The following is a 10,736-nucleotide window of genomic DNA, read 5'->3' on the forward strand; positions in this document are numbered from 1 at the left end:
AGATAATGATAGAGGTATGTGATAATGTAGATGTATAAGACAATGTTAAACAGAGGTATGAGATAATGTGTATGAGATAACAAAATAGGTACGAGATAATGATAGATGTATGAAATAAGGCTAAACAAAGGTATGAGATATATAAGATAACAAAAGAGGTATGAGATGATGATAGAAGTATGAGATAACGCTATGAGTGAGACATAAAAAAAAATGATGACGCTTTTTGTTGTTCAGAAGGGTATATTGGTCATAACGATTTGTATATACAAACTAACAAGTTTTACCTCTATCGAATCTCAAAATCTTCCTTTTGTGGTTTCAACTTTTGTCTCTACAAAAAGTTTCTTTTGTATTAATCAGGTGTATTTTTTGTCACTATTAAAATGATGCATGAAAAATTCATACACAGTATGGTGTACATCTCTCTCTCTCTCTCTCTCCTTCCTTATTCTTTGATTTTTGTTCATAGTGAACAATAGCAATTCAATAGGGCTGACATCAACAAAATTTTATACAAACTAACAAGTTTTACCTCTATCGAATCTCAAAATCTTCCTTTTGTGGTTTCAACTTTTGTCTCTACAAAAAGTTTCTTTTGTATTAATCATGTGTATTTTTTGTCACTATTAAAATGATGCATGAAAAATTCATACACAGTATGGTGTACATCTCTATCTCTCTCTCTCCTTCCTTATTCTTTGATTTCTGTTCATAGGGAACAATAGCAATTCAATAGGGCTGACATCAACAAAATTTTATATTGTATCAAAGATAGGTTGTGAGACTTTACCATCAATATGCTTAAAGAGATTTAAATCTGTTTTTCCAATCAAGCAATTAATTCTGTCCTCTCTCGTCTATTTCTAAGTTGGTGAATCAAATTGGTCTGAATATATTTTGTTTCCTGCCATCTATCGCTATCTGAATCTATCTTGTTCTCTGTCTTCTATCCTCTTGGCCCCTATCAAGATATCTCATTTATTTTGTAGGTATAAATCCTTATCTCTTTGACATCAAAGAGAACATCTTCTCTTCTAGTCGTTTGTTGCTTCATTATGCATGATTTAGGGCGACATTCAAAGAGAACTACATGCACATAATGAAGCATGAGTGAACAGCCTATTAATGGATTAAGGCCTAGGGCCTGATTTTAATATGTTTACTACAGTGTCTACCACAACCAATGCATTTGAGAAACTACATGCAAATCTTTCCAATACGAAAAATACTATGAAGCATAGAGTGGAGGAGATTGAATCGACTAATTCTCATTCAGTGCAAGCTATAGATACTTCCATAGGTTATGAAAAATAGAATGGAGGAAATCAAGGAGGAAAGGGCTGAGGTCACTTTGGGTAAAGAGGATGCGACATATTGCTTGCCACCCAATATTCCAAGGGGCTCTATCACAGGAAATCAAAGGAAAATACCTACCTATTTTTAGTGCAATAAGGTGGAAATGAAAGTTGATTGTTGGTTTAACCCAAAAGATAAAAGAACAGTGAATAAGCCCAAGAATAGATCAGCTAATTCATAGGGAATAAGGCCACCACCAGGAGACATACAATATGTTTCATTGTCAGCTTTATAAATAACATTGTCTCTAATATTATAAAGAACATTGTTTTTATCGCTTGACTTGAAAACAATGTAACTTTTTTTTTTGTCAAATTCATTCATTCCCCTATCTATATTATGATCTATGAATGCAGGAGACATTCAAGGACCGATGAGGAAGCATGTATGTTTTCAAGAAAATACCCTCTACAACAATTCTTTAGTTGGAGCCATTAGTTTAGTCTTTTTCAACATCGCCATTTTTGCAGCCTTCTTCAGAGTAATTGTCATTAGAGTTTGTCTAGCATACATCAAAGAACATAATAAAAAACATTGGTTCTGTCTCTTAACATACAAACAATATAAATTTTTGTGTCGAATTCACTTATTCATTTGTCTATATTAAGATCTATGAATGAAGGAAATATTCAAGGACCCATGAGGAAACATGCATATTTCCAAGCAAATACCACACAACGAAGGAGGACAATGGCTTGATCCTTCATGTTGTTGGTTTGTTTATGGCTATGGAGTGTGGAAAATGAGAATAGTAGTTTTTCTAAACTTAGAAGATAAATGAATAAAAAAGTCCTTGGTCAATACATGATTTATGTTTTAGTGTAATCTAGTCTCCGTTTAACATACAAGAAAAGGATCAGGTGTTTGACATAGCATCAAGTTGAATATGCATGAAGTTGACATATCCTTTGTTAACACCAGTAGTCGACAGAACATAGAACGACCATTCCCTCGCATGATTATATTGAATCAGGATGGCCTCCAAGCTCCTCATTTGGGCAAAATATGGATGAGGATATTTTACCCTTTGGTAACAACAGAAGCTTTCAGTCACCACTTCAATATCCCCACAAGTCTTTGGACCTCCATTCCAACAAGTTGGAGCAGTCCTCTACTTCCCTTAGTGGTGGATCATGGTCATCATAGGTAGGGGTAAGTGAACCACAATAGAAACAAACTTAGAAGAAGCATGGACCCTAGTTCTTTCTCATATGCTCCTTGCTTTGCATTGTTTTCTTGTTATAGGATGATGTTCAAGCTGAAATGAGGGTATTGAAGCTTGAACTGAAGCAAACAATGAATATGTGCAGCAATTCATGTGAAGAAGCCCTTTTTGCAAAACAAAATGTATTTTAAGTTCTGTATTGCATTAGAAGGTGTTTTAACGTGGGGTTGTCAGGTCCTCAAATAAGCAGTGGACTAGTTGCGACATGCAATTCTAAAGTAGCACAAGAAAGAAAATATCAACGATCTTCGATAACAATAGACTATGCATTAATAGGAAAGGAGATGAACGTTGAACAACATATATGGTAAAAAATAAACTGCAAAAGGGTGGAAGTGAATGGCTTCTTGCTTAAATTCTCATGCAAAGAATTCCTCTAAAAGTTTTATGTGATCATTTTGGTTTTAAATAGTATCTGTCATCAAACTTCAACAATGTGCTGAATATTTGGTGCTTTGCTCATTTCTCCAAACATAGAAGACTTTTAAGAGCATCTAGAACTCTAGATACATAATCAGAGAAAGATCTTCAATGCAGAGTGGTCACATGAGAACAGCCTGTAGTCTTACAACCGGAGATTTGACAAGTCGATTGGTTAAAGAAATGGCAGATGCCTTGAATATCTGATCAATTTTGGATTCCTTGGCATGAAATATGCAATTGTTTTACAAATTAATTAGTTCCAGCTCCGAGCGTCACACCTTAAATAACCCTTTTTTTCGTTAAACCGTAAAACATCAAGGTGCGATGAACAATGATTCGTAAGGAGCTATGCATATCAAAAGACAATGGGGCAAACTTTTCATTATGTAGTAAATTTCAGTTCATACAAAATCACTTCATATTTTTTCAATGATACACATGACAATAATGCCCTAAAACAATAACATTGATGTCAAACAAAACATGACATCAATGAGACCCAAAACAAGATGTGCCGACACTACAATAGACCCAAAATCTCCATAGTAGGATGTGCCTGCTACTTCAGGTCAGTAAAAACCTGAAAAAGGAAAACAACAGAAGGCTTAGTCTTTGCAGCATGGCAACAAATCAGATAAATCCCTAACCCTCTAAGGTAAGGACTCAAATATGAGATGTAACATATACGAAAAAAATAAACACTATCATGATAGTGGCATGAAGTCACATAACTTGTCATGGCAGCCCCTCACATATTCCATAAAATATAGGGACTACTTAATAACTACAATTAACACACTCGATTGTCACATTCACTTCATGCATATTCTCATTGTTCACATTCACTTCATTTATATTCTCTTCATTTACATTAGCTTTAGTGAATTGACAATTCCTGTGGGTACAAACACAAGCACGTGCACACCACGGGCAACCTACAACCGTAGTGGCCCAAAACAATGCAGATCTATTTATGCTGCAACGATAGAGAACTCGTTCATGGACGAATGAATTTCAAAGAGAGTTGCTCAGCCTTCCCTAGGACACCCAAGTTAGGAAGGTGGGAGCCCAACGCTCCAAGCACATCACACAACGATATCCTGCGGTCTTGCACCACTCGGTCTTGCACCACCTGCACTCCGAGCAGGCGAGACCAGTGACGAGGGTGGGACATCTCCCAAGCATATTGCCACAATCCACTGGCCTCTCATCTATTATTCTTTATTAACTTATCATTATGAAAACACATTCACAAAATGACCGGATAGCACATGATGTTGGTTCACTTCACAAGTGCACCCACACCTCAAGTCACCTCCCTACGAGGGCTACACACACAGTCAATACTCTTAGCTAGTCGTCATAACTTTACCGGTACACATACCTTTCAAATTCATTTAATTGCATCGTGCCCACAACAATGCACATGAAAAATATTGCAATATCTACATCAATCAAACATATCAATCACATCTTACAAAACTGAGCTGAACCATTGAGAGTAGCCTTGATCGGTGATTGGCTTGTAGTTGTCCTACACAATTGTCATTCTAGGATGCTTTCTAATACACAATCGAGGTTGAGGAGGTACTCGACTCGATACCCCATCTAATCCGCCCTAAGCAGTTATAATTGCTTGTATGCACATGCAATTGCGTAGTAATTTTTAAAACAAAATCAATCTCATAATCATTCAATCACACACATACATTCATTCAACACAACACAATCGTAGGATCCCACAATTCTAAAAAAGTATGCATTCTAACTATGGCCATTAGGCAGAAATTTGCCTGGAATGTCACCATACCTGCCACGCGTTGCCAAAAATTCCGAAAATCGGCTCGCTTCAATCTTGTCGCTCAAGGTCAACTTGACATACCCGGTGTACAAGGAAAAAATATTCAAGTGACAAGTTTTTTACTTGTTTCGCTTTACAATCTATACAAAGATGAAATAGGATCATGGAGGCATAGGTCATCGCCTCAAGAGGGTGCCGACAGGTAGTATCGGCCCATAACGCCTCCAATAGGTTTCTTCCCAACTCTTGCAGGTTGTGACCAAACAATTAACCTTAATACTTTGATTCAACCTATCACCAGTACATTTCGCACTTGTTTTCTTGGTTGAGGCATCTTCCTAGTAATTACGCTTCTCAACTACAAACTTTTTCTCAACCAACAACACAATATGCACATCGACAATAGCATATACCACAAATTCACAAAAATAGTTCTACACCTTCTCCATAACATCAAAATCTCTACCGTGTTTCCTAACCGCTTCAAAAATTAAACCATCATGCTAGAAAGATAAATATATACATTGATCATCATCCCTTCAAAATAGTCCTAAACCTTCTCCAAAATAGTAAAGTCTCGAACGTGCATTCCAAATCATCCAATCTTCAATCTAGCATACTCAAATAATAATTTACACATGCGCTAAGGTAGAGTTTGATGGCCAGAAATATGTTTCTAGAAAGAAGTTTCCAGAAATTTATTTCTGGAATTGGTTTTTGAGAAATAAAATTCTATATTTTCAAAAGTATGTTGTGTTTGTTAACTTGGAATTATTTTTCTAGAAACAAATTTTTGTGTTTGATGGCGAGGGAGGAAGAATCGGTGGAAATGGGAAAGCCTTGTTCCCTTCTTCCGCCTCCGCCTCCTTCCCTTCTTCTGTCTTCCCTCCTCCCTCCTTCCCTTTCTTCCTCCTCCCTTCTTCCCTTCTTCCGCCTCCGCCTCCTTCCCTCCTTCCCTTTCTTCCTCCTCCCTCCTTCCCTTTCTTCCTCCTCCCTCCTTCCCTTCTTCCCTTTCTTCCTCCTCCCTCCTTCCCTCCTTCCACCTCTGCCTCCTTCCCTCCTCCGTCCTTCTACGATCCCTCCTTCCCCTTTCCTCCTCCCCTTCTTCTGCCTCCGCCTCCTTCCCTTCTTCCCTTTCTTCCTCCTTCCTCCTTCCCCTTTCCTCCTCCCTCCTTCCTTCTTCCCCTTCCCTTCTTCCACCTCCGCCTCCATCTCTCCTTCCTGCTTCCACGATCCCTCCTTCCCCTTTCCTCCTCCCCTTCTTCTGCCTCCGCCTCCTTCCCTTCTTCCCTTTCTTCTTCCTCCCTCCTTCCCCTTTCCTCCTCCCTCCTCCCTCCTTCCCTTCTTCCATCTCCGCCTCCTTCCCTCCTCCCTCCTTCCCCTTTCCTCCTCCCTCCTTCCTCCTCTCCTTTCTTCCTCCTCCCTCCTTCCTCCTTCCCTTCTTCCTCCTCTCTCCTTCCACGATTGTGCCCAACGGCTCCAAAAAAAATTCTGGAAATATGTTTCCAATTTTCAGGTTAACGGTAAAAAAAAAAAAATTCCGTGTTCGATAAACCGGAAATCCTTGGAAAATTTGAATTTTATTTCTTGAGCTATAGGAAAATTCTTGGCCATCAAACACTACCTAACAGAAAACATTAGACAATTTAGACACGATTAGGCCTCGCTCACCCCACTCTTCGAGTCCTAACTGCTATAGTGTTCCTGACAGCCACACCAACCACTCGACTAAGCACCAATGCCAAAGATTGTTTGCTTCCATCACCTCCAACGCTTTCAATTCACTGGTATGAGGGGAAAGACGTGTCCCCAAGCTGTAATTCCAATTCAACAGCCACAAAAAGAGTGAGAATGAGTGAAAGAGAGTTAAAGAGAAGGATCTGATTTTACAAGAAAGCCTACAATATAGCTATGAGGGAGGTGGTTCGGTTGAGGGAGGCTGAAGATGAGAGAGAGAGAGAGGACATGAGAGTTGTGAGTGAGAGATGGTGAGGATGAGAGAATGTTGTGACTGAGAGTGGCTTCTGTAGAGAAAGACTGCAAATAGAGGGACAAGAGAGTAGCAAAGGAGGGAGAGAGTGTGGGAGAGAGAGTGTGAGCAGAGAGCTATCCGAGCATGCGAGGAGACTCAAAACAGAGACGGAGAAAAATCAAGAAGGGGTGACGTGGCTCGGGGGAAGCATGGAAAGACAAGAGAGACATTGTCTCCTATGAGGTATATCTTCTATTTTTTGAACTAGTGTCTTCAGCTTGGCAAAAATTTTGAAATCTATCTAAATAATCTTGAAAGCCATTGGGCTCCAACACACAATCTTTTTTGCACTTATGACAGCCAAGTGGATCTCCTCCTCCGATATGGGTTTAAGAAGAGCCTCATTTTCATGGGCTGTAACAGTCCCCTCCTCCTTGATATAGGCCTAAGAAGAGCCTCATTTTCATAGGCTATAACAGTCCCATCATGCCACAGATCTATAGGTAATGCACCAGTTGACTCATCCTTCTAAACATTTTTTGAAATTGCCTAAAAAAACATGCTTAGTAAACTTGAGGAACTTCCAGAAAGAGCCTCAATACTGTCTATTGAATAATATTTATGTTAGGTGGTGTTTTGAATATTTAATAGTTTTAGGAACAACTCTTTATTATTAATTGTTCTTGTCTTGGACTTATTTTGTAATTTGTTGGTCTCACCCTAATTCTCATTTAACATGAGATTAGGGTATATTAATGTGATCCAAATAGTGATTCTCTCTCTTTCTCAACCTCTTCTCTTCTCCCTTCTAGCTTCACGCAACATGGTATCAGAGTTCAACCCTTCTTGGGACTGACACCAATTTCTCTCCATTGCCATCCTCATCGTACCCATCTTCTTCCTGTTCTTTTGTTCTCGTTGTGGGTAAAACAGTTGGATCATGCATATTGGGCTCAATCTAGGGTTTTCTCAACAAAAGATTAAAACCCTAGATCGATGCCTTGTTGAAGTGGACGTAGATGCAAAGTAGTTAATTGTTCTTCAAGTTGGATAGACATCAAAATATATTAGTCGAACAGCGTGGTTTAGAGTTCAAGTCAAACATCGTAGGCATCTTCTTCCTCGTCGCTGGTCACTCCTTGCTAAGTTCTAGTGTCTCTCTTCCCTTCAACATTTGGTCTAATATATAGTGGCCTCCTGCTAAGCATGGGAGCACCAGTAAGTGTTAGAAACATCTAATCATGTCAGTGGAATATGTGATCAGCCTTCAAGTAGTGGCATGGCGTGAATGTTAGGTCTGATATATGATATCAAACTATCGTGAATTACATTTGGAGTTAAACGAAGCATGAAAAAGAAACCTACCATGACTAGTTTTTTGTCTACTATGGACCAGCTTTCTACGTTACAAAGTGGCAATTCTTTTTATCAGCAGAAAGCTCTTTATCATCTGCAGCTGCATTTCTATTTACTGCTGCATATTCTAGTCAGTTTGTGTAGTTCTGTTTTTGTGTTTTCACAATGGACCTTAGACAACAGTCTAATATGGCAGACAACCTTAAGATTGAGTCTCATAATAAATACAAAGTTGTTGGGAATCCATTCTTCTATGGTTTTACTGTGAAATTAGATGGTCACAATTATGAAATTTAGTCGTGTATGTTCATGATGTCTGTGGTAGGACATAGAAGAGACCACATCATTGAAGAAGATGAACCGAGTGTTAAAATAGGGAAGTATACCACAAGGAAAGAATATAACAGTATTGTTATGTCATGGGTTATGAATAGTGAGCAGTCTGATCTTGCTCCCACTCTTACTTACTACAGGACTGCCAAACACATGTGGACATTCTTGAGACAGACTTATTCTAATGACAAAAATGTTTCAAAAATTTTACAAGTTGAGGAGGAGTTACTCAAATTGTAGTAAGGTGTTTTGGAATTGTCTCAATACTTTGCTTCAGTTAAAGCATCATACGTATGATTGAAGGCTCTTCGACCTCCTTGTCAAGTATGTTACAAGACTCATTTTGAGCAAACGGTGGTGGCAAAGTTCTTGTCTGGTCTTTCTCCTAACTATGAGGTAGCTTAAGTACAGATGCTTACTAGAGTAGAAATCTAGATCTTTCTGGGGCATATAATAGACTAAGTAGATTGACTGTATCTCTCTCTCAGCCCTAGAGTGAGGCTTCTGCTGCTGCATTAGCCATGTCTGAAGGGTGTGGTCAAGCCACAAGGGGAAGAGGCTCAGGTCATGGTGTAGGGGGCAGAGGGAAATTTCAGTGTACATACTGTGGAAAATTGAAACATTTAGAAAATAGGTGTTGGGACAAACATGGTCATCAAGCTTCCATTTCCCATGGTAGGGGATTTAGTACTTCAGGTGGCAGAGGGACTGTCATTTCTCAGACTCTTGTAGATTCAGCCTGAGCTGCTACACCACTTGGAGAGTCTCCTTCCATGATGACTCCTGGCAGCTCTATTGTGACCATGAGCAAGGTAGAGTATGATCAGTTCATGGCTCAACCCTGACACGACGTCTGCCGCCGCCTCCTCTGTTATGGTGGATTCTTCTTTATCTGTTGGTAGTACTTCCCGTGAACTAGGTAACATGTGGATTGTTCATTCTGGGGCTGGAAACATTTTTGCAGTTAGCCTCACTTATTCACCTCATTACATTATTTTTCACAACCTCAACATGTTAGACTTGCCAACGGGAGGCTTTCTCCTATTATGGGAGTTGGGGATGTGAAACTCACTAGTTCTATCTTTCTTTCCCATGTTTTATATACTCTAGAGTTTCCTACTAACCTTCTGTCTATTAATCAGTTGACAAATGATTTGCAGTAGAGAGCCATATTTGATCTTGGTTCATGCCTTTTCCAGGACTTGCAAACTGGGAAGACGATTGGTGGCGGCCATGAGCACAAGGGAGTTTACATACTATCGGCACCAGTGGACATTGTGGCATCTACTGCTTTATCTAAGCCTACCCCGTATCAGTGGCATCTTTGACTAGGTCATCTAGCATTGTGCAAGCTTTGTGGTGCCCTCCTTAATATTTCTGTGTTTGAGTCATTTCAGTGTGAGACCTGTCAATTGGGCAAACACACTAGAAGTAGTTTTCTTTTTGGTATTAGCCCGTCTAGTCATGCAGTTTTTGATCTTATTCATGTTGATGTTTGGGGGCCTAGCCGGGTTGTAAGCCGGGCCAAGTTTAGGTATTAACTTATTATTGTTGATGATTTTTCTCGTCTAAGTTGGGTGTTCTTATTAAAATATAGGTCTAAAATTATTTATATTATTCAAAATTTCATTATTGAAATAAGGACTCAATTTGGTTCCATTGTCAAAAACATTTGCACTGATAATGCTTGTGAGTTCAAATCCAATACATTGCTGCACTTTTAATATGGAATTCGCCCTCAATTTACTCATCCTCATACTTGTCAACAAAATGGTATTGTCGAACGTAAACATCGTCAGTTACTTGACATGGCTCATACTCTCATAATACATAGCTGTGTTCCGGCCCAATTTTGGGGTGATGCCATTCTCACTGCATGTTACCCTATTAACTGTCTTTTATCATTGTCTATTGGCAATGAAATTCCTATTCAATTTTCCTATCTAGATGGACCCTTGTTTTCTCTTTCATCCAAAGTCTTTGGGTATAACTTGCTCTGTTCACATCCTTGGCCCCCATAGAGACAAACTTGGTGCTCAATCAATTAAATATATTTTTATTGGTTACACAAAACACCAAAAGGTTTATACCTATTTTAACTCTCATACTAATAAGCAGTACATCAGTGTAGATGTTACATTTTTTGAGTCACGTTCTTATTTCCAGTCTACTCCATCACTATAAAACATGTTGTTGTCTATTCCTTTACCTATACCACTGGTTCTCCTGCAGTCTATTCCTTGTGATTCACTTTCCAGTGTCAGCAA

The sequence above is a fragment of the Nymphaea colorata genome, chromosome 6 (assembly GCF_008831285.2).
Source record: "Nymphaea colorata isolate Beijing-Zhang1983 chromosome 6, ASM883128v2, whole genome shotgun sequence".
Taxonomy (NCBI): domain Eukaryota; kingdom Viridiplantae; phylum Streptophyta; class Magnoliopsida; order Nymphaeales; family Nymphaeaceae; genus Nymphaea; species Nymphaea colorata.